The sequence below is a fragment of the Microtus oregoni genome, unplaced genomic scaffold, assembly GCF_018167655.1.
Source record: "Microtus oregoni isolate MIOR12 unplaced genomic scaffold, Mior012 000064F_ref0000363, whole genome shotgun sequence".
Lineage (NCBI taxonomy): Eukaryota > Metazoa > Chordata > Mammalia > Rodentia > Cricetidae > Microtus > Microtus oregoni.
Genome location: NW_024543874.1, coordinates 4,478,455 through 4,503,849, shown reverse-complemented (window position 1 = coordinate 4,503,849; position 25,395 = coordinate 4,478,455). Strand labels below are relative to the sequence as shown.

Genomic DNA, 25,395 nt, shown 5'->3' with positions numbered 1-25,395 from the left:
CTTCCTAGTGTCCACGGACTTTGATACCTGCTTCCTGCCATCTACTCCGCAGTCCCTACCTATGGAACCTCTATGCCCACTAAACCACAAACATGACCTAACATATTAGGAATATCATTCTAGACACCTGTGGCCAACATTACAAGGTGCCCAAACTGGATGCCTTGTAATAACAGGAGTTTATTCTCCCAGGGTCCAAGAGGCTGGCATTTGAGATCTAAGTGTTGGCAGGGCCGTGCTCTTAACAGAACTTTTAGGGGAAGATCCTTCCTTGTGCTTGCTGACCCCCAGAAGGCCAGCGTTCCATGGCAGCATTGCTCTGACCTCTGTGTCCATTTTCACTTTTAAGTTATCTTCCTTTCAGATAGGGCCTCAGTATGTAGCTCGTGTTGGGCTTAAATTTGTGATCTTCCAACCTCAGCTTTCTGAGTGTTGGGATCATAGGGCACACGGCTGTCTCCATCGTTAAACATACTTTTGCCTGGTGTCATCGGTGGTCAAAAGTGGGCATTGGATCCCTTGGAACTTGAGTTATGGGCATTTGGGAGCCCTGTGGATGCTGGGAACGGTAACCGGGGCCTCTGCAAGAGCAATGAGTGATCTTAACTACTCATCACCCCAAGCCCTTTTCTTTATGTGAACTTTTTGTTTGTTTGTTTTCTAACTTCTTATTTTTTATTTTGTGTGCATTGATGTTTTTCCTGCATGTGTGTCTGTGTGAGGGTGTTGGCTCCTGTAGTTACAGACAGGTTTGAGCTGCTTTGTGGGTGCTGGGAATTGAACTTGGGTCCTCTGGAAGAGTAATCAGTGCTCTTAACTGCTGAGTCCTCTTTCCAGACCGTGGACTTCTTTTGTATAAGTGTCTCTCTTTGTTTTTCCCTACTGAAGGAAAGGAGGGAGGAAGAGAGGGAGGGAGGGGAGAAGAAAGAAGAGACGAAGAAAGGAGAAGGCAAGCCAGAGGGAGTTACTGCAGTCGTGGGTGGCCCACAGAGGCCCCATCTGGCAGGCCAGGCGATTTATAGGCAGATTCAGGCTTCACAAGCCCAAACAGAGTCCCGGATTCTTGCTGTTAGGGAAGCTCATTAAAAAGAAGAATGAGAAAAAGGCAACAGACCGGGGAATGGAGCTTTCTCCAGAGTCTGGGTTTTTTTTTTTTCTTTCCTTTTCCTAAAGCCCAAAGTCAAGAGCATCCAGCACCTTTCACCCTCTGAACTGTAATGGTGAACTTGGGTCTGTCTCCAGATGTGAGCCCACCCTGTGGAGACTCTGCCCACCGAGATCCCCTGCCAGCACTGGGTCTTCAGGTCTGACTCATCCACCTTGTCTATGAAACCATTCAGAGGAGCCGCCATGGCCTCTTGTGGGAACCAGTGAGACTGGCCGCGCTCTCGCCACTGCCCACCTATTTCGTCCCAGCGTTGCTGGCTCACTCTGTTCCATGGTGCATCCCCACCCCCATAGCCCTACCCCAGAGCTTTTAGGAGATGTGACTGATGGCGGTTGCTGTGTGTTTGGCTCTCTTGTGCTGGGGATCCTGTCCTCACTAATGGGGTGAGATGGGGGCTGCCTGAACACATGCGTTCTAAACAGGAGCAGTCTCAGCTCTCAGGCTACGCTGAGGTAGCCTGGGATCACTGCCTCCAGTCTCTTGGAGTAGGGAGATGTTCACTGATGTGAAGGAAGAGGTCAGTGAGTGGGGGAGTGTGCCCCAGCTCCTCTCTCCATGGCTAGCTAGCGAGGGTCCTGTGGGAATGACTCTGGGAGTTTACGTGTGTCTACCTGCAGTAGGGATGAGGAAGAACCGATACCTTGGAACTTGCATGGTCATGAAAGGTCATGAAACTTACATGAACTTGAGAACGGGAGTTTACGTCTTGTCAGAAGTTCGAATCCACTGGAGAGAGCCAGGCAGGGAGGTCAGCCTAACGCTACCCCTGTTGAGTGATAAGGCTGGTCCCCTGGCCAACGATGGGGACTCCAGAGAGCGGCTTGCCCTGTATGTCTCGCGCACAGCAACTGTAGATTGAATTGTGTCTGCAAGCCCATGCTTCCCACCTGCCTATCTTTGATGCCCCCCTCCCTACCACACCAATCCTTTAAACTGGTTTCAGATGTTTCTAACAAGGACAAGATAAAAGGAAATGAACTTAAAATTAAAACAACTTACAAATTCAAATCAGTGCTTGTCCTTGCTATAAGACACATGTTTGTATTTTCTTGTTCTTTTGACTCAGAATTGAACCTGGGCCCCACAGCATCTAGATGTAGAAAGAGATTAACTAATGCATTTAGAGAGGGTTGGACATGATGATTCCTAAGTTCGGGACTGGGGAGAAGGACCTGGGCAAAATAAGATGTCCCTGTGGGACCTTCAGTGGAGACACAGGATGCAGAAGGGCAGGCAGGAGACTGTTCAGTTTTTAGCTTTGGCTTCTTCCCAGCGTCCTTCCTGTCTGGGCCTTAAGTTTGAGGTTTTGTTTCTGGCAGGAGCTATAGCAGTAGGGGTGCACGGGCTCCACCTACTGTCCAGTTGACGCTGGTGCGCGAAAGGCATACTCAAGGTGGAGCCTGGTTCAGGGTGAAAATGGGCGGCAGTGAGAACAGAAGCCTCTGGTTTACTTTCTTCTTAAGAGACAACACAGAACCCCTGAATTTATGTACAAATAGCACATGAATATATAGATAGCATGCTTATCTGGTTTGTGTTTGTAGATTGATGTAAGATTTGGATTTAAAAACGGTGTCGGGCTGGGAAGATAGTTTAGTGGGTAAAAACACTTGCCACGCAATTGTGAAGAGGTGAGCTTGGGTCTCCAGAACACACACAGTGGTGCACGTCTGTAATCCCAGCGCTCTTGCGGCAAGATGGGCCATCCCTGGAAGCTGATGGGCCAGCTAGCCTGGTGTGCCCAGGGGTACAGGGCAGAAGATGAGGACCGGCACCTGAGGTTAGCCTCCGACTTCCACATGTACGCTCACACACACGTATGCACACACAAATGCAGACTGACAAAATAATATGAACCATGTCTGATATGTATTTACAGATGAGTGTAGAGCTTTATATATTTGTATTAAAATGCTGCTTCACCCATCTCTGTCTACACGGTCTTTGTTATTTTTAATAAAGTAGTAATTTCTGGGCTTCTTGGATTTTTCTTTTGTGGAGGCAGGGTCTTGTGATGTAGCCCTGCTTGTCTAGAACTTACTATATACCTTAGGCTGACCTTGAACTTGCTCCAATCCTCCTGCCTCTACATCTCCAGTGCAGGGCTTTCAGAAGTCTGCTGGCTCTGAAATAAAGGGAGCAAAGAGTTGATGCAACATGGTCACCACAGTGATCAGTCACTTCCAACAGCTTACAGCAAAGGACACCGCACATTTGAAAAGGTGACGGTGCTTGGGAATTGTGTATGCATAAAAAAAAAGACTTCTAGCTTTGAGACAATAGACTCATGGGGGAACTGAAAAAAAAAAAGCAGACGATGTGATACCCACCCAATTCTGTGTGCTCTTGGCTTTATTCCTCCAACAGCGACAGCTGCAGTGAAGGAAAGATTGTACCTCTCTAAAATTCACATCCAGACATCATCGCTGCTACAGGGATGACAATGGGATGGGAGACCTTTGTGAGGGGGGACCAGGTCATGAGGGGGTCTTCACAAGTGGGGTTAGTGTCCTTTTAAACCAGACCCTGGAGTGCTTTCTTGTCATTTCTGCCGCACAAGGACACAGTCAGAAGGAAGACAGAGTGTGTGAACCAGGACACAGGCTGTTCCCAGACTCCGAATCTACTGGTGCCCTGGCCTTGGCCTTCTAGCTCCCACAACCGTGAGGAACAAATGTATCCCTGCTGTTAGGAGTCACTCAGTGTGTTAGAGAGGGCGCTCTATAGGAATGGAGCAGACAGCGCGCACGTAAGTTGGAAAGTGGGGGGGTTTCTAACACTGGCTTGCGCTATAGGAGCTGAGCAGCTGGATTATTTCCTCTTCAGTTGCTGTGATAAAATACGGTGGCTGAGGCAATCTTTGGAAGAGGAGTTTATTTGGGTTAAGGTCCGGAGGATTAGACTCTATAATGGCAGCAGAGAGCAGGAACAGGAAGCTGAGGGCTCACACCTTGAACCGCAAATCCAAAGCAGAGAGCGTGAATAGGCAGTAGGTGAAGCTTCAAGCTCTCAAAGCCCGCCCCCAGTGACCTATTTCCTCCACCAAGGTCAGATCTCCTAAATCCCTCAAACAGCTCCAACAACTGGGATCAAGTATTCAAAAGCCTGAGACTCTGGGGTGTTTGTCATTCGAATCCCCGCAGCAGCCAGCAATTGCCGTGTGCAGTGGACCCAGTGCCTGCTCACTGGTGAAGTTGGATGCTTTGGTAGTTCCAACTCGGGGCTGAAGGCCTGGAAGTTTCTCGGAGCATTGCTGGGTTTCAGGTTGTGTTGGAAGGTGAGGGGACTGGAGTCCCACCGGAATAAAGGACAGTGGCCGCAGGGAGACAAACTCACCGGCGAAGCCACTACTTTCCTCCGGTCTCTTCATGTTGGAATGTGCCGTCCATGATGAATGAAGGTCTTTGCTCCTCAGCTACTCCTTTCTGGAAATGTCCTCAACAGACCCACCTAGGAAGGCCTGTCAGGGTGACAATAAGATTATCACAACTGATGTGGGATATAGCTGGGGTTCAATGTCAAAACCAGAAGATAGACATTAGTACAGACTTCAAAACTCATTCAGCTTTCACCAACTCCCTCCCTCCTGTCCTCTCTATCTGTCCCTCCTTCCCCCACCTCTCTTATTTTCTCACTCCCTTGCTCTGTCTCCTCCACCAGTTTTAGGCGCTATTGCCTCCCCCGTAGATTGGCTTAATCCTCATTTCAGTTAAGATGCCAACCTGCTCCACCATGGAGAAAGAGCTCTGTCCAGCGGCCTCCTTCATTCACATCTCTGTCCATCTTCAAACCAGTTAAGCTCCACTCCTTCTCTGCAGCTCTCGGGAGAATGCTGTCTGAATAACGTCCTGTGAGTGTTTTCTGACTACTTACACTCGGTGATGCCCGTCTGTCAACGATTCCTTACTGCCCAGTAGTAGCAATTTGGTGTGTTCAACCCGCTGTCCACCACGCCACTTCTCATCTGCTGCACGAGTAAAGCTGCTACGACCTCTGATCATAAGACTTTCTGTGAACATGCGTTTTCATTTCTCTGGGACAAATGCCCAAAATGTGGTTGTAGAACCGTATGATAACTGAGCATTTAGTCATACAGGACTGTCAGGTTCTTTCTGTTCAGATGTAGTGAGATGCAGAGAACTGAGTTCCTCAGACTCCTCCTCCTCAGTTGATGCTATCATTATTTTTCATGTGTGTGGTGTATGTTGTGGTACATGCGTGTGATTGAGTGTAAGAGGATGTCAGGTGTCCTGTGCTGTTCCTCTCTGCCATATTCCTTTGAGATGGAGTCTCTCACCAACAGCTAGTGGGTCCCAGTGATCCACCTATCTCTGTTCCCTGCAGCTGACACCCTAGGAACTTCTGTGGCCATGCCCTACATTTTACGTGGGCACTGGGGATCTGAACTCAGGTCCTCATGCTTATACACCAAGTACTCATACCTGCTGAGCCATTTCCTTGGCTCACTGTTGTAATTTTTAGGTTAACTATTCTAATTGATGTGCTTTGGAATCTCAAAAGGCTTTAATTTGCATTTTACAGTTGTGTGGTGTGTTTCAGAGAATGCTTCTCACTTCTGGTCTCTTTGGAGTCTGCATTGGTTTCTGAATGAGGCCCTTCTGTCTTCTACACAACCCAAGCTATGACTGAGGACCAGGGACCAGGCCCTCTCTACCTTCTGCTTTCTCCCCATCAGGCCATCTTTGTCCTTGAATTCTTCTGGGCACTGGAGAGACTGAGTAGAGTCAAGTCATCTGGTTCCCCAGGCCAAACTTGGTTTCTTTCTCTTTAATTTTCCAGATCTTAGCTCCTTAGCAAATCTAACTCCATCGCAGCATCTCAGTGTCTGCTTTCTGGAGAACTTCCTGGTACTTCATGGTACGTACTCAGTACATTTGACTCATCTGTTCTCTGGTGATGGATCTGAATTGCCTCCAACGCCCACACCATGACACACACTGTGATGAACAGCCCTCTCATCTCCTAGTCCTGAGTGGGAATTTTCTTCAATCAGCTTTTCCCTGAAATGTGATTCCTGCGTTTTATGGGATGTAGAAATGTTCAAGTTCGTAATGTACATTCAGGTTGTGTTCTAAAAGGTCTGCATCAGTCTGTATTGGCACTCGTCTCTGACCTACTTCTGCCTGTCTCCCTGTACCTCGCTTTTATTTGACAGCACCTGTCTGACTCTGAGTCTTGCTTGATATATTTGCTATCACTGTGGGCTTCCCTATAGATCACTTAAGTACTTTATCATTTACATAGTGAGTTGCTGGCTTTTTCTTATTGATTTTCAGACATTCTTTGTATAGCTTAATCCCCAGTCCTTTGTTAATTTGAGGTACTAAAAGCACTTCTTAGTTCATCAACTTCATGATTTTGTTTTGTTGAACGAAGTTTGTAGTCTTAAAAGTGTTTTTAGTCCCCCGCCCCGTGTATTCAAGTGTTCTTCTTGCATGTACGAATGTGCATAGGTGTTTTAGTTGCATGAACGTATGGGCATGCATGTCTGTGGAGTCCGGAGAGGGAGTTGGATCTCCTAGGACCAGAGTTAAGGACCGTTGTGAGCCACCATGTGGGCACTGGGATCCAAATCCCACTTTTCTGCAAGAGCAACAAGTGCCCTTAACCATTGAGCCGTCTCTTTAGAACACAAGTTCTAACCCCTCCCTTTGTTTACTTGGGACTTAGGTGTTTTGTTTAGGAAAACTTCTGTTGTCAGATCAGGGAGATGTTTTTCTCCCTCTTTGGACTGGCTTCTCATGAAAGACCTTCACTCTGTCTGGAGTCCATTGCTTTGTTCTCTGCCAGACTGCGGGAGCGTTTCTCATTAGGTTCCATCAGATGCCTAGCTGTTGTTTTTTCATAGTTACGGTTTAGAGTCTGATGTCTCTCTTTGCTTCCATTGTTCTGTTGGTCCATGTTTGAGCCAACACCATGGTTTTTAGACAATTCTCTGGCTTTATTGTACAGTGTAGTATTCTATAGGACAAGTTCCATTTTACCATGTGTGCGTCTGATCTCTTCGTACATCTTAGAATGAACTCAACAAAAGCCATTAACTACTGTAGTTAAGGACTAGACTGGGGTTAGAATCCTTTACAGCAAGTGCTAGACCATTCCACCAAAGAACATGGTTCTCTTTGCATTACATCTTTTCATGGTCAATGACTTTGACAGAACATGCTCTGTGTGTTCTCAAAACTTGAGAATTTGAGACTTCCTTTATAATATTATTTGATCAGTTTACTGAATACATACTCTCTGTATGCCTGCATTCTTAATCTGCTAAGGATATAGGCTCAATATGTCAGTTTGCATTTATTAAATGCCGTTCAGATAACCTGCATCATTGCTTACATTTTTATAATGCCTGGCAGTGTCTGAGAGTTCCATAGTAAATTCAACCATGCTGTTGGTTTATTTTTTGCTCTTATCCTTGGGAATGTGTTGTTAACTACATGTGTGCTGTATCTTGATCTCTTATTTTGTTTATAAAGATACATTAAGCCTATCCCAATTTATAGTAAAAGAGAGCCTCTTAAATCTGTCATCAGCTTGATAACCCATGGCTGGTGTGGAACATTGGTCTGTATTCTGTCAATTATATTTTAAATAAATGCTGATTGACCAGTAGTCAGGCAGGAAGTATAGGTAGGATAACCACACAGAAAGCAGAGGCAGGTCAAGGAGAACAGGAGAATTCTGGGAAGAAGGAAGTCCATTTCTCTGGACTTCCTGACCCAGCCTCACAAGAGGCAAGATGTGACTGCCCCGCTGAATAAGGTACTGAGCCACATGGCTAACACAGATAAGAATAATGGCTAATAATGGGCTATATAAGTTTTAAGAGTTAATACGAAGCCTGAGCTAATGGGCCAATCCATTTATGATTAATGCAGACCTCTGTGTGATTTCTTTGGGACTTAACAATTGTGGGAACCAGGCAGGACAGGAAACCTCTGACAGCACATGGCTATGCTATTCTATTTACAGTCTAGTAACTCTTCTACATCTCAATCTGAAGTAAATGAAAATGTTTTAACAATAAATATACTAGCATCTATTTATGAAAAATGAAGAATTCATAAAAAATGTAACCAAACACTGTTTTGTCTCAAAAATGAAGATTTAATCCCAGCACTCGGGAGGCAGAGGCAGGCGGATCTCTGTGAGTTCGAGACCAGCCTGGTCTATAAGAGCTAGTTCCAGGACAGGCTCCAAAACCATAGAGAAACCCTGTCTCGAAAAACCAAAAAAAAAAAAAAAAAAATGAAGATCTTGAATAACAGCAAACGTCTATTAGTAAAGTTTTACAACAGTCTCATAAATATGGTTCTCTTCACTTACTGTTAATAAGGTTTGTACCTTGTTATTGGTCCATGCACCACTTAAGTCTGTTTGTCCCTTTGGCATTTCTTTACTACTAATTTTATCTTTCCATATTAGAACTGCTATCTTGTGATAATTAAGCCTTTTCAAGAGTACAAAGGCAATATCTGAATAAATGATTATAAAATATTAAAGCTTACAAAATACCATCTTTTTATGGTTCATTCATCAGTTCTTATTTGGTTGTTTCCATTTAAAATATTTTAAACTTTATTATAAAAATATTCTAATAAAAAGATATCACACATGAAATTAATTGAGCCCAAAGACCATACAACTCAATGAACTTTTATACAGTTAGAGTAGCCATTTGGAATAAAGGTTGTGGAGCTTCACATTGGATTTTACACTTTCACTACTGAGTATATTTTGTTGCACTTATTCATTACCCTGTTATGAAAAATCTGTGACAGAGTTAGAAGTAGAAAGGCAGGTAACTTTATATCTTTTATAACTTGTATTCATTGCCTGAATCCAGACATTCTTCATATCCTAGTTGTTAGCATTCTTGACTCTTGTGGATATTGCTCCTATGAATTTACATGTAAAAGTTCATGTGTGGACGTATGTTTTTATGGATTTTGTACATGGTTAAATGTGGAATTCCTGTATGGTGGGATAGCTGTGTTCAACCTATGAAGAACCGCTGAACTGGTCACCAAATAAGCCTTAATGTTTTAAAAAATGTTCATTATTTTTCTAAAGAGTTGTTTGTTTTATTTTATGTGTATGGGTGTTTTGCTAACATATATGTGCACATGTATATGCAGTGCCTGTGGCAGCCAGATGAGGGTACCAGATCCTCAGGGATGAGTTACAGACGGCTGTGAGCATACATGGGTGCTAGGCACTGAACCCAGGTCCCCTGTGCTTTTAACTGTTGAGCCATCGCTCCACCCCCACCTTAACATTCCGTATCCCTACCATGCACATAATCCATAATTTCCTACCATTATTACAATGTTTTATCATTTTTTTAAAATTATGGCCATCACGGTGGGCATGAGGTCACATCTCCTTGTGGTTTATATTTCCTTTATGATTAATGACACCAAACAACTTCTCATGTACTGTTGGATACTTTTATACCTTTCTTGGAGAAATATTTATTCAGAAAATTGTGACTCTTAAATTGAGCTATTGGCCTTTGTATTGGTAGGTTGTAAGGGTTCTTTATGTATTCTGGATGCAAACTTTTATCAGATGTGTGACTGAAAGTATTTTCTTTTCCTGTGGTTCTGTCTCTGTTTCTGAAATGGGGATTGAACCCAGAGCCTCACACATGCTCAGCGATCTTTCTACCACCAAGCTATATTCCTCTTTCCCTCTTTTATTTTGAACCAGGCTCTCCTTAAATCACACAGGCTGCTCTCAAGGACCCTGTGGCTCAGGCTGGCCTTGAACTTGTGATCAGCCTGCCTTTGCCTCTCTATAGCTGGATTATAGGCCTACAGCACTAGGCTGGGAATATTTTCTTGAAAATGTCCCTTGAACCTTAAAGGTTTTAATCATTTTGTTGGAATTCAATGTATCTGTTTTTTAATATTTTGTGCTTGGATGTTCTATCTCAGAGATCATTGTCAAGTCCTAGGCTGTGAAGACTTAAGCTTTCATTTAATTCTTAGTTTAGCTGCTACCATTAGGTCTTTGATCCATTTTGAGGTTGGTTTTTATATGACAGGATTCCAGTTCCGTCCTTTGACATGTGAATGTCTGGTTGTCACAGTGCCGCCTGATGAAAACGCTGTCCGTTCTCGGCTGAGTTATTTTGGGACCACTGTAAATATCAATTGGCTGGAAGTGGGAGGCTTTATTTCTGGACCCTGCTCTGCTTCATTGATCGGTGTGTCTGCTCTTTGCCATGTTGTCTCGCGTCTGTAGCAAATTTTAGAATCAGGAGGTACTGGTCCTTCGGCTTTGCTCTTTGTCAAAATTGCTTTGGTTTCTCTGGATCCCTTGAGTTTCCATATGAATTTCTACCAACAATCTGACAGAGGCTTTTATTTATTCTATTACCAGAACCTGCTGTATATCCCAGGCTGGCCTTGTACTCATAATCTTCTTGCCTCAGCCTCAAGAGTACTAGGATTTTAGGCATGCATCACCATGAAGGCCTTATACTTGATGCTTTTGGTGGAAGTTATATTGATTTTTAATTATTTGTTCTTGTTTGTGAGACAGGGTTTCCCTATGTAGTCCCAGATGTTTTGGGACTCACCATGTAGACCAGGCTGGTCTTGAACTCACAGAGATCCACCTGCCTCTACCTCCCTTGTGCTGGGATTCAAGACATGCACCACCATGCCTGGCACTGAATCTGGTCATCAGTAATGCATATCTTGCCATCTCAACAATGTTACGTCTCTGACTCATGAACACGGCGTCTTTCCTCTGATTTAAGAATCTTTTGATCTCCCCAACCAAAGTTGTGGAATTTTCAGAATATACATTGTGTTCTTTTCTTGTTAAATTATTCCTAAATGTTTTTCTTGTTAAATTATTCCTAAATGTCTTATTCATCCTGATGGCTTTAAAAATGGAATTAGAAATTATTTTTGGCTATAAAGGAATCTTGGAAATTGGAGCTTTCATTTTCCGGCCTCTGCTATCCAGAGAACCACATTGGAAGGGAAGTGGGCTGAAGCTAAGGGAATGTCTGATGCATCGCAGTTTGTGAGCTGAGGTCTGGGAGCCTGTGTGCAATCCTCCCCCACCTGTCCCCTGAAAGATAGAGATGCGGGGAGGGTTTGTGCTGTGAGTTGGATTGTGATCTCCAAAACCTATTTAAGTCTTAACCCCCTCTTCCAGTGAATGTGGTCTTATCTGGAAGTAGGGTCCAGAATGAGTTAAGATCTGGATATACAGGATCGGCGTAGGTCGTATCCTGAAATAAGAGGGGTCATGTAGCGGTACCAGGGCAAGATGGCTATGTGAGGAAGAAGGTGGAGAGCTGTGTGACTCTGAAGCCTGCAGGGGAAACTCCGTGCGGAATTTATGGGCAGAGGAGCTCCAGGGAGCCCGGGGTGTCTCACTGCCCTCCCACACTCTGCTCTCCTCATCATCTTACACCTTCTTCTTCTTCTAGTTTGGTTTCCATCTTAGAGATGGCCTGGGTAACATCAGGGTGCTGGTCAAGGCCTGGATCTACTGGACCAGCACACCAAGGCATGTAGCAAGCCTCTGAGATGCTGTGCAGCCCCTACTCCAGAGGAAAGCCTTCTCATGGTGATACAGAGAAGGGCAAACAACAGCCGTTTGTCAGGCACCAAGAGTCTAAGTTTGGTGGATTGTTTTAGGAGCTTAAACACCTACCACCATTTTACTGTTAAGGGTCACTCTGAAACCCAAGTATTGATATCCTATGGTCTCTACTGTTCTGGACTCAGAGAAATGAATATTTTTGAATAATATTTTCGTAATGTTCAATGCTCCTTTCTCATTATGAACCTGGCTCCTTTCTCAGTAGAGTGACCTAAAGAGCTCACTCTCTCACACACATTTGGACACACTCTCAGGCAGTCTGCTGCCATGATCTTTGGTGGCGGCTGGACACTGGAAGCCTGTCTTTACAAACAATAGCTAGCAGATGATTCTTTTTTTTCTTTTTCATATTTATTTTTTTAAAACAGTATTTTCTCATTTTATATACCAATCTCAGTTCCCCTTCCTCACCCTCCTCCCATTCCCCCCACTTTTCACCCATCTCACCCCCATCCACTCCTCAGAGAGAGTAAGTTTTCCTAGGGAGAGTCAGCAAAGTCTGGCATATCGCCTTGAGGTGGGACCAAGGCTTGTTCCCTCCCCCCACCCCCTGCCATATCTAGGATGAGCATGGTATCCCTTCAGTGAGAATGGGCTCCAAAAAGCCAGTTTGAGCACTAGGGATAAATCCTGATCTCACTGCCAGTGGCCCACACACAGACTTCCTCAGCCACACAATGGTCACCCACATTCAGAGGGCCTAGTTTGGGCCTGTGCAGGTTCCCCCGCTGTCAATCCAGAGTCAGTGAGCTCCACTAGCTCAGGTCAGCTGTTTCTGTGGGTACCCCCCATCATGGTCTTGACCCCTTTGCTCAGATTATTGTTCCTCCCTTTCTTCAACTGTACTCTGGGAGCTCGGCCCAGTGCTTAGCTGTGGATCTCTGCATCTGCTTCCATTAGTTGCTGGATGACGTTTCTATGATGACAGTTAAGGTCATCACCTACCTGACTACAGTGCAAGGCCAGTTTAGGTACCCTCTCCACTATCGCTTAAGGTCTTAGCTGGGGTTATCCTTGTGGATTCCTCGGAAGTTCCCTAGTGCCAGGCGATTCTAACATGCACTGGGAGAGGCAGGGACAACAAGCACCTTCTGAGGATGATGCAGAAGAGCATCCAGAGATGACTGAGGGACACTAGTGGGGACCAGAGGCAGTAGGGAGAACTGTACCCTTGGGATTGGGTGGGGCGGGTTGCGTGGCTGGCGGCAGAGGGACTGTTTAAGGTGGTCTGATGCTTTTTCTCCCAGGAGGTCCTCTCCTCCTTTCCCTCCTTGCGTGGTCAGATGCACAGCCTTGCACACTTTAGGCAAGCCCTCTGTCACTGAGCTACAACCCAATATTCATAAGGAATAAAATCCCACAGTGCTGGAGGCATCTGGTGTATTGAGAAAGTCTTCTTTGATCAGACCGGGGATAGCTGAGGCGGGGAACGGTGGGTGAGATTGAGAAGACCAGATGCATGGGTGATGGGGGGGATCCCTAAAGATTCTCGCTTCTGGGTGTGCCACTCTTAGCTTGCAGCTCAGGCAGCATTTACACATTTTTATCCAAACAAATCGAAGCTCCAGGAGAAGCAGTGTGAAGACGCCCACTTCGGCACCACAGCACCCCCACGTCAGGTTTTGCCCTACCATCCTTCAGACCTCTTTTCCCGTGGGACTGTGGATGTCTTCAAGGCTGCAATGAGGAAGCACACAAATATGTTTCCTGTGTTAATAGAGAGATCCTGGGGGCAAACCCTAGACAATGGACCCGAAGGATGAAGATGGTGGTAATTTTATTAGGTGTCCCAATAGCAGCTTCCTTAGACATGCCCTTCACTGAAGTGACAATTCCCCTACCCTTCTGAGAGAGTGGGGGGAGGGAGAGAGAGAGTGGGGGAGAGAGGGAAAATGAGAGGGAGAGAGGGAGAGAGAGGGAGGGAGAGAGGAAGAAGGAAAGAGAGGGAGAGAGAGAGAGGGAGAGAGGAAGAAGGAAAGAGAGGGAGAGGGAGAGAGAGAGGGAAAAAGAGAGAGAGGGAAAAAGAGAGGGAGAGAGAGATGAGAGAGGGAGAAGGAGAGGGAAGGACGGAGAGAGAGAGAGAGGGAGAGGTAGAGAGGGAGGGAGAGAGAGGAAGAGGAAGAGAAGGAGAGAGAAAGGGAGGGAGAGAGAGAAAGGGAGGGAGAGAGAGAAAAAGAGAGAGGGAGGAGAGGGAGGGAGGAAGAGAGGAAGAAGGAAAAAGAGGGAGAGAGGGAGAGAGAGGGGGAGAGGGGAGGGAGAGGAAGAATGAGAGAGAGAGAGAGAGAGAGAGCACTTAGATACTGAAAACACCCACCTGGTAGAGGAATGCAGCGTTTCAGTGGGTTCTTTGCCTGGGTGCTGTACTGTTTTCTGGGGAGATGTAAACAAATACCTGCGGCTCTCTGGATAGAGCAATGATGGCCGACCAAAGTACGATTCTATCTGAGTCCAACCGGGGAACTGTTGGGTTTAGTAGGCTTTCAGAGCGCAGGTAAGAGCATACTTCCAAGGATGTAACAGCAAAGCAGCCTCACCCTAGCATGGGTGGCCTCTTCCCCATAGTTCCATAGATGGAGTCCCCACCTTCTGCTAACCTTCCCAACACACTATACACTAGCACTCCCTGAGGTGGTAGGGCCAGGTGTAATTATAAGGAAGAATTATACATAACTAGCTGGAGGGTGCGGGCAGGAGTGGCTGGCATCTCAGGTGAGAGCCCAGGGACCCTGCCTACTCCCTTCTCCTCTGCAGTACTAGCAACAAGGAACGTGCCTGATCTCAAGGGTTTCCTGCAAGGAGCACCAGTTACTTCCCCGAACGTGACAGTTCTGCTGGGAAGACAGTACTCTACAATTCCCGGTCGTGGAAGTCTTTCGTGATGCATTAGATAACCAAAAGTGGGGCCCATGGCCATCCATCCACATACCTGGTGCGCACCCTCCACGATCTGCCAGTAGCAGCAGACGGTACAGGAATCTGATGGGCTCTTTATTTGCCCATGCGAATCTCTGGGACTGTTCGGTGGGGTTTGGAGCTGGGTACCTCGCACAGGATCGCAAGTCCCATTGTAGCTGAAAGAAGGAGGCATCAGGTAGGCCCTGTCCTCAGCATTCCAGTGCCGGACGTGGCTGTTACTTTGGTTTCTGGAGGCCGTAGGCAGGTACTCTGGAAGGAAGTTAAAGGACTGGAGCTGTGGTCACACTGGGATCCTCAGGATGTTCCCAATGTCATCCAGGCTATCAAGTCCTATGGGAGAGAGAGGATGCAGCAGGCAGGTCAGTGTGGGAAACCAGCTATCTAAGAGATTGTTATGTTTGGAGATGCCGCCGCCACGGTGCCCAGACTTCTCGGTCACTGCCAGGGAGTACCTGCATGCTGAGAAGATGCCAGGTACTTCTGGTCACCGGGGTTGACTCACAGTCCTTTCCAGGGAACAGCCTTAGGACCAAAGATGGCAAAATCACTGTGCCCCCAGAGTTACGATTATTTCCTTGGAGTCTGCAAGACTGATCCTCAGTATCAGAGGACCAGGACGAGGCCTGTTAGTGTCTCTCCTCCCTCCCTAAGTGCATGAGGATGCGCACAACACGGATACACAGGTACAGAATGTGGATGGCAGAAGCACAGGCAGGCACACGCGATCACTGAGGGAAGTTTTTGCCTTTGTCCCCCAACTGCGCTGAGTCTCCTTAGCAGGCTGAGGTGACAGCCCGCTCCTTCTGTTAGCATAGGGGCAGCAGTGCCTCAGAGTCTCTCCGAGGTTGAACTGTGCTTGCAGCCCCAGCAATTCTCCCTGGGGCTGATGAAGAGCAGGCCTTTGGGCAGAGTCTGAAGCAGAAGGAATACTGCGTCTGTCTGAGGGTGGGGTTGACCAGGCTTAGTCTTGGGCTCTGGGAGCTGGTGGTTTTTCAACCCCATCTGGAATATCTAGGAGCTGTTCTTGGGGCCTGGAGGCAGCCAGCTGCCAGCAAGAAGCACAGCAAGGGGCAGACACCGGGCTCGCAGTGTGGATAGAAGGGAGACCAAAACCAGAGCTAGAGGACAGCTCACGGGTCAGTGCTGGCAGCGGTGGCAGTTTCAGTGTGACCCAGGCAGCTCTCTGTGTCTGTTTGCTCTGGTTTTATCCCCGGCGCATAGACAGTCATATTTCAGCAAACTTGGGAAGTCTGTGTCGTCTGGGACAGGGGTTAAGTGGGGCTGACGGGGTGAACCGCCCAATGATCTTACTCCGTTACAGGGCTTCTAAATTTGCATTTCTTATGTCGAGACATTTATCCAAGAAACACACTGGGCATCCCCACATGGCATTGTACTCAATGTAGAAGAGAGAGACAGTGACCGTTCTTAGCTTTCTGGGCTAAGAAACAACTCATGCACACCATCATCTCAGTCTCAAACAAGACTGCTTTTATGCCACGGAGTCTCAGTGCTGTCTCTGGTGGGGTGCAGTTGAGTGACTAGGAGGGTCTGATGCTGAGCCCCATCTTCCACATGGAGGTCAGCACACTGCTGTGCTGGGTGGGTATGGATGCTGCCAAGTTAAGGTGAATGTGTAAGTGAGGGCCATGGCCCAGACCCCTGGAGGTATAAGAGGTGGTTTGAACAGAGCCGTGGCATGCATCTTGGCCTCCACCACCTTGTCACTGCAGAAGATGAAGTCCCAGATATAACGGAAATTGTCAAAGTTGTCCCCAGAAGCAGCGTGTGTCCCCCTTCAGCTCCATGTTGGAGTTGAAGCTGTCGCTAAGATTGCAGTTAAAGTGCCATTGTGGGACACCCTTGTGGGTATCTCAAAGAGGGAGGGTACCCAGGGAGGATGCCATCACTGTTGTAGTAGGGGATGGCATTCAGGAATGTAGCTCTGGGGGAACAGTTGATGCCAAGGGCTGACTCATGAGGGATGCTGCTCAAGCTGCAGCCTGTGTCCATGTTTATGACTTGCATGCCTTCGGGTGTATGTGTGTCCTCCCTATAGTGCCATCGCCTCTTGCACTCTGTATATCATGTACTCATTCTTAGAGTGCATGTTCAAGATGTGCAGCCCAGAAAAGGCTCATAGCTCACAGCTGGAAGGGGAAGCTCCAGCCTCCTTAGGGCACAGTGTTGCCTTCCAGGCTGTATGGAGAAAGAAGACCTGGACCATTTGGGATCCATAGGCAGTAATGGCTAGGAAAGCCCCTGAGGCCATGTAAGAGGGGAAAAGTGTTGGCTCCTTTGTGTTCTTGGGCAGTGAGTCCGGAGGGCCACCAGGCCCACTTCTCCATCTGCACATTTCTGAGCCAGTTCCTCTGGGCTGTTGTAGAACTTACCATTATACCAGAACTACTCCACTCTCCAATCCTGGACATCTGGGCTCCTGTGATTCACAAGGGTCTCCAGCCCCATGGGGTTAAGAAAAGTGGCCTTCCACATAGCATGAAAAGATAAATCAACTTGGCTAGGTTAGGCTATAGAAACATTCCAGCCAGTGACTCAGGGAGATGCTTTCCCTCTTTCCTATCTGGGAGACAGCATAGCCAGGGTATTTGCCTCCTAATTGTGATCTAAGCTACCAGTAAACTACTGTCTATACACCAGGGCAGAAATGCTGGCCATCTCGGCGGTGTCTCTCCACCCTCCTTTGTACCTGGGAGTGGGGCTGCCTGCCAGGCTTTGCTGTGCAATGAGTTCCCTGATGACCTGGGCTCTTGGGTACATCCTGCCTGCTGTCACACTCACCAGGCCTGACTTTTCCTGACACACAGGGCCTCAGCAGGAAGCCATTTCATGTTTCATTTCTCTTCAGAGGGACCTCCTTGTACCTGTACCTGGGGCCTAAAGCCTCTTTGCAACAGTGACATTTTACTCAAGGGTTTCCCCGGTGTCCAACTCCACATCTTACACCTTTAGGTGAGGGTGAGATCCAGAGACTTGACTTATGGCTTGGACTGCGAATGCGTGGGAAGACTCTCAGAGGACCTTACTGTCTCATGGGTGATTAGTTAGTTGCCCAGGATAGAAAGAAGTCCCTGGGCGAAGGCTGATCTGGCATGCTGTCTCCACGTCCCAGGCTCCCACACGGACTCTCAAGCTTATGTTGACTTTATGGAAATGGCTCACGTTGGGGACTTTCCTCTGCTGGTCCTGTCTTGCCTCCCCACATGACCTTGTGCTCTCACTGTCCAGTCTGGCAGGAGAAGTTGACACAAAGACTCTGGGTGAACCTAGAGCCAGCAGGAGACATGAGGTGAATGCTGTTCTGCTATTTTATTTTGCATGTTTTTTTTTAAAATATAATTTTTCATTATTTATATATTTTATTTGTGTTAGTGTGTGGATTCAAATGTATGTGGATATGAGATAATAACCTAAGGTATTCTTTCTCTGGGACATCTACCTTCTCCTTCCCTTAATTTTGCTTTGAATCAGGGTCTTCAGTAGTCCATGCTGGACTCAAACTTGCTATGTTATTGACAACGGCCTTGAAGTTCTGATCCCCCTGCCTCTGCCTCCATGGTGCTGGGTTACCAAGGGCACATTGTCTGCCACACAGGACTTTTCCTTTTGACCATTCTGATACAGGTTCTAATACTGCCCGGTGAAGTCTGTGTCTCTTCTATAAGATTTGGTAATCTGGGTAACAGTGGGCTTCCTCCACATCCTGGATTCTAAGGATGTCTCCAACACAGCTACACTTAGGAACTCCAGGGGCTTCCTGCTTCGGCCAATTGACATCCTCCATGGCATCAAGAGACATCCAGATACACTAGCTACAACTACATCAGGCCATAGATCCCTGAAGACAGAGTTGGCCTCATGCTCCCTCCTTTCAACTCCAATGAGACCTACAGTCCTGTGGAAAGAGCTTGGCCCCAGATCCTGCCTAATAACCCAGACCCCAACAAAGGCAGACAATAAATCCTTCAGCTTCCACTATGCTGTTTCTTAGAGCCAGAGAATCTGTGAGCCACATATTCAAGTGGAGTGTCCATAGACTCCATCATGGGTCTAGTGTCCCTCAAAGACATCTCCATGACCAGGGCAAAGGAAACCCACTGAATTCTCCATCCGATGAACGTTTCAGTATCTGGAACTTTCAGCTCCCTCTTAGGGAGAGGCAAATGTCCACCTCAATGATGGCCATGGGAAAGGGAGCTGCTATGGTAAATCTCTCAAAATTACCAACACTCTCGTCAGTTGGCCATTGCTCTGTCAGCTCCAGTTTACCTCCAAGAACTTTCCACAGAAACCGGAATATGCGTGTGTGCTGCACAGCCGTACCATCGGTAGCAACAAAAGTCTGCAGACAGGCAGCTTTCCACCTGCAGGGAAGATGGGTTGGATAAATGAGGCCACAGCTGCACAGTGGTGTGGAGTGATGGAGTATGTTGTGTGAGTGAGGACAGTCTGTGGACTGTCGGGAAACCCTGAAGAGCCTATTAAAAAGAAGAAAATGACAGACAATACCACATATAGTGCTCTAACTCTTGTGTAAGACTAAGAGGAGAAGGAGCTGGAGAGATGGTTCAGGCATGAGAACACTTGGCTGCTCTGGCAAAGGATCTGAACCAGTGACCCACACTGGGTAGTTCACGATTGCCTGTAACTCCAGCTCCAAAGGATTTAGCACCCTCTTCTGGCCTTTGTGGTCATTGCATTTCATTGCACTCACAAGCACATACTCACACACAGACACACACATATACAATTTAAAAATAAATCACTTTTTAGAAAATAAAAAGATATTAAAGATTATTTTTTAAGGAATTGAAGGTAGAGGGCAGATAGGTACCTTTCAAAAGCTCAAAAGGAAGCTGGTTTCTCCTCGTGCCTCCATTAGGGACACAACCCTGAAGAACTACAGAGCTGGAGCTGGAACAAGGCTTCAGTTGTAAAGTCCTGGCTATGCAAGCAAAGGATCTGAGTTCAGATCCTCAGCAACCATGTAAAGTTCAACACTGTGGCCCATGTCTGTAACTCCAGCACTGGGCTCCAGAACAGGTGGACACAGGGGGATCCAGCCAGTCCAGCAGAATGGATCAGTGAGCTCCAGATACAGTGAAAGATCCTGTCTCACACACACTACACACACACACACACACACACACACACACATGGCCTTAAGAACTGAAGCAAAAATGACAAAGCACTGACCAAAGCTCCAGCCTCTGTTGCCAGCCTCCCTGGGTCTCCTCACCTGGCCCAGGTGGGGACAACAACTGCTTAGTTTATGAAGTGGATCTGTAGTGAGTTAGCTACACATGTGGCCCCAGGTGTTCTTTAGGGGGCTTCTGAAAAGCAGAAACTGGTGCCATTTCTGTTTGAAGCAGAAGGCTTCCCGCTGCTCCAGAGAGCACTCTGTGGGAGGGGACCAGGTGGTGCCTCAAGCGCCAGAGTTTGGCGATGTCTTCAAGTTGCAGGGTCTGGGAGCTGTTCTTGGTGCCAGGAGGCATGGGGTGGGGGACAACAATTGGAACAGAAGTCTCTTACCTTGGCCCAGGGATCTCCAACATAGACCATATCCAGGCGAGCTGTCGGTAAGAACTGGGAACAGAAGCTGGGCTAGCGGTGTGCGCGGGGACGCTAAAGAAGCAAATCCAGGAGGCTTGGTAGGGGGGGAGGGGGGGAAGGGGGGAGTCTCGGAGTAAATCACGGCAACTGTGGCAGTTCCAGTGTGACAGTAGCTGTTTTCTAGGGAGCCATGCTACAGCCTGTTTGCTGGAATTTTAACCTTGAAGCAGAGGCAGGTTGTGTTTCTCAAGTCCTGACAACTGTCGGTACACAGAGGGATAAGTGCAGCTGATCCGGAGGAAGCTGCTCATCTGGTCCCAGTGGCCGCGCATTCGGTTGAGATCTGATGTCAAGCTAACAGCCCTGGAATTCCTCAGTGGCGCCATCTCCCAGGAAACATGCTGAGCTCCCCAGATGGTGGTATAGACCATCTCAAAGTGCTAGGCAATGATTATTTCTCACCTCCATGGCATTTCCTTTCTCCCACACTCTGCACCGCTCCTCTCATTCCCAACAAGAGTGGACACCCACCTCACATTCAGGGTCACCCCAGGGTACCACCACTGCCAGTTTTCAGATGTGTGTGATGTTTTGTTTCAAATGGAAGAAGGCTGAATAAATGCTTCTAATTTTATGTCAGAGTCTCCGTTTTGTCTCCTGAGGGTGAAATTATTAGTGGCAAGCATCTGGGTGATGGAGGGGGCCTGGTCTCAAGTCCTACCTGCCACATCCAGGTCACCCCAGTAACGCTCTAGGTGAGAGTAGATATTTCTGAGTAAGTGGGTATACAAGAGGGCTCTGTGGCCCAGCCCCTTGGGATTGTTGGGGGTGGTGTACATCTAGGCCTCTGGCACTCCGCTAGGGTAGAAAATATACTTCCAGATATACCTGAAACTGTAGACTGTTGAGGTTGTCCCCACCACCATGAGTCCCTTCAGCCTGGCACAGGTGTTGGAGTCTTCTGTAAAGCTGGAGAAAAATTGCTCCTTAAGGGGCACCCCTGTGGGTGTCTCAAAGACACAGAGGGCTCATTGAGAGTGGATAGGGTAGTCAGTGTCCTCGTAGAAGAGAACAGTCACAAAAGTGGCTGTGTCTGGCCCGCTGGTGCAGGGTCTCACGGGCAAGCGACACTGTTCAGGCCCCAGCTCACATCTACGTACTTGGTCTGCATGCCTGCAGGTGTGTGCCCTCCGTACAGTGTCACAGACGCTCACATGCTGCTCTCATGGGTGGTACCCTCACCTCAAAGAGCACATTAAAGATCTGTGGCCCAGAGGAGAGCTGTAGATGGAAGGGAATGCTCTGGTGTCTGTAGAGCCCAGTGCTCTGTTGTAGCTTGTAGCGGAGAGCATTGGGCTGGACCCCTTGAGGGCCAACCTTGCTGATAGACATGGGAAATTCAGCATGGGACAGTGGATCCTCAGGAACCACTGTGCCCACTTCTCCATCTGCACATTTCTGAACCAGTTGCTCTGAGTTGTAGAACCTGCCCTTGTGCCCGAGCTGCTCCCCTCTCCAGTCCTGGACATTTGTGCTCCCATGATCCACTAGGACTTCCAGTCCATGGGGGCAGAGAAAGTGTCCTTTTGCAAAGGGTTGTGGGACAAACCATGTACGGTGCCGGCTAGACTCCACAGCATGAGGGAACACATACGTGAAGGTCAGGCAGCCGCCATGACAGTCCTGTAGTGAGAAGCCAGTGGTGTCTAGAAAAACTCTACGAAAGCTTTGGTGGCCTTCTTTAGGGTAGGAGAGTGCAGACTCTGCTTTGGATGGGTTTGGATGTTAGGACAGCTGATGCCCCAGCCTGGCAGCCAGTTCTCTAATGTAGATAGGCTGTGGCAGGGGCCTCATAGCATACATGGTAACATGAGGGAGCTCCCAGGCGCCAGAGACAATGACAAACCCTGGTTTTCCATATAATCTTGTTCCTCTCTCCAGAAAATCCAATGTGTTCATCTTGGGCAGTGTCTTTATGGGGAATACAGAGATCTTCCCCAAAGAGGATGGCTTCAGCTCCCGCTCCTTCTTCTCATCAGGAAGTTGAAGCTTTCGGGTTCCAGGACACTTGGGTCTTTCCCTATAGGGTACACCCGGGGCACTGCCATGGCCATCTGTAGCACCAGGCGGCAGATACCAAACCTAATGACAAGCTCCCTCTGGCCAGCCCTAGATTCTGGGATACAGCAGAGCAGAAAAAAAGACTTGGGTATTTCTCCCTCCTAGGAGCACCTTGGAGTGCCCTGACCCTACCTCGTTAGCATCTTATCAGCTAGGCGTCTCTGCTCACCGTTGCCGAAGCCAGAGAGAGTCTCTGGGTCTTCACCCAGATCTCCGTGCTTTCCAGGTCTCTGTGTGTGATTTAACAACTCCTCCTTCATCCGAAAATTTCTCATAGTGTTTATACCTAGATGTGGTCCGTGTCTCAGAGTTATCTCTGCGGGGGAAGCACTCCTCATCCAGAGCACCGAAATCCCACCTGCTCAAGTTGCCTGGAATCAGATCCTGGGAAATCACGGAGCTAAGCACAACTTGGGTGACTTTGTATTGAAACTCTCTGGGCTTCCAGTCTCTTCAGCTGTGAATGGAAACAACACCATCAGTGTGCATGTCCCTAAGGCTATGGAGGGGAGGCAGCTGACAGTAAAAGTAGTGTGTGGAATGATGTTGGCTTTCTGGAATGCGCGTCACATTTTCTGTGTGTTTTTCTAAAGTGAACCCTGATGATTGCCTGGACCCCAGCACACAGGAAGTTCTAAGCACAGAGTAGACTGTCTTGTCTTGGGGGTGAATCAAGGATGGGGGGAAATCCTGCCTTGGCCAGCTTTTTCTGCTTTCCCAATGGGGGCTCAAGCTGGGGTCCCTTGATCATAGGAGTACCTCTTCATATCTTGCTAGGTTAGAGACAGAGTGAAGTCCTTCTTTTCTTTTAAGAGAAGACATAGTGAGGGACCTCACCATCTAGCACCATTGTCAAGGCATCCATCAGATAGGGGCAATGTATCCAGGCCAGGTTGCTTATGATGCTATCAACGTGTAGTAGCCTTGTCCTCCCTTGTGCCCGACGTGGGACTGCCCTCCAGACCCTGCTGTGCCCATAGTTTATGGGAGATCTTGGCTCTCCCACAGACGGAGGCAGCTGCCACACTCGCTAGCTCTAAATTCTGCAGATCTTAACCCAGGCTTGATGCAGTTTGGTCCCTCTGGAAGACCCCAGCTGCGGCATTTCTTTACAAGAAAGGTACATTGTGCCTGTCTCAAGCTGAAAGCCTTGTTGTGACCCTAAGGTCCTCACTCCAGTAGGTTGTGGTGAGACTCAGTCTTGGCTTATGACTTGGGCCTGTGAGTGAGTGGAAGGCTCCCACAGGACTTTGCTGTCCCGGGTAATTCATTCCCTTTGTTTTTAGCTGATTAGAAAACCGTCTCCTATTGAGAGAGAGGCACAGAGAGGGGCCCAGTGCTGGGTGCCCTCCAATATCAGGGGAATAGGGGCTGGAATCTGGGTGAATTTCACCTCAGATGAGTGGTGGGAAAAGACACAGGCAAGGGAAACTAATCAGGCATACTAGCAAGGAACTGGACCACAGAACCTTAGTGTTGTGGATGCTTCGTGTTTTCTGTTTGGAAATGTGTTTCCTCGTTGGCCATATGCCTTTCCTAAGGGTCTGGAAACACATGCTGTGTGTATGCGAGAGGCCCAAATCTTCTGGAAGATTCTTTCTTCCAGATAAGCTTTCTCACTTAACTCTCTATGCCAAGTTTTACACTGTCTCTTTTCAAAATTAGCTAAAATCCTACCCCATCAAGAAACTCACTGTGTTGACCTTGGACCTGATTCTGACCAGTTCCACTCACTGCCCCTTGGCACTTATGTATTTAGTCTGCAGAGAACGAGATCTCCTGTCTGTGAAAGGTGTGTGCTGCACCTGCCCCATCGCCTGTGAGCTGCTGGGCTGCTGGGAGCCTCAGCATCCTCTCCTCCTGTCTGCTGGGAGCCTCAGCATCCCCTCCTCCTGTCTGCTGGGAGCCTCAGCACCCTGTCCTCCTGTCTGCTGGGAGCCTCAGCACCCTGTCCTCCTGTCTGCTGGGAGCCTCAGCACCCCCTCCTTCTGTCTGCTGGGAGCCTCAGCATCCCCTCCTCCTGTCTGCTGGGAGCCTCAGCACCCTGTCCTCCTGTCTGCTGGGAGCCTCAGCACCCCGTCCTCCTGTCTGCTGGGAGCCTCAGCACCCCGTCCTCCTGTCTGCTGAGAGCCTCAGCATCCCCTCCTCCTGTCTGCTGGGAGCCTCAGCACCCTCTCCTCCTGTCTGCTGGGAGCCTCAGCATCCCCTCCTCCTGTCTGCTGGGAGCCTCAGCATCCCCTCCTCCTGTCTGCTGGGAGCCTCAGCATCCCCTCCTCCTGTCTGCTGGGAGCCTCAGCATCCCCTCCTCCTGTCTGCTGGGAGCCTCAGCATCCCCTCCTCATGCCTGCTGGCACTGGTGGTTTTTGTCAAGACTGATTTGGGAGGCTCCTTCACACTCTCCTGGCCCCTTATCTGCGGATCGTCATGGTTGTTTGACTCCATGGACATCACGTGCTCCAGGAACTCCTCTCTTTCCTCGTCTTTCAGCTCTGCTCACCTTGCTTTGCTCTGTAATTGATCAAAAAAAAAAATCACAAGGCTCCATGCTTTCAGGGTTCATCTTGGTAGGAGTAGGTAAGACAAGGGGCCTGGGTAAATCCAAAGTCTGGAGGACAGTGTGAGGAGCGTCAGCGGTAGTTAAATTTGGTCGTGCTGATTGCTCTTTGAAAATTTTTGTAAGTTGGATTTCACTTCTCTCTCTTTTTCTGTGTATACCAGTGTATGCGTGTATACGTGTATATGTATGTGTATACGTGTATATGTGTATCTGTATGTGTGTATACGTGTACATGCGTATATGTATGTGTGTATACATGTATATGTGTATATGTATGTGTGTATACATGTACATGTGTATCTGTATGTGTGTATACGTGTATATGTGTATATATGTGTGTATACGTGTATATGTGTATATATGTGTGTATACGTGTATATGTGTATATATATGTGTGTATACGTGT

At 47.9% G+C, this 25,395-nt stretch overlaps 1 pseudogene; it reads right to left on the bottom strand.

The window, feature by feature from the left end:
• Positions 1-3,254: 3,254 nt before the first annotated feature.
• The window catches only part of LOC121439936, a 36,169-nt pseudogene continuing 14,028 nt past the window's right edge, over positions 3,255-25,395 (bottom strand).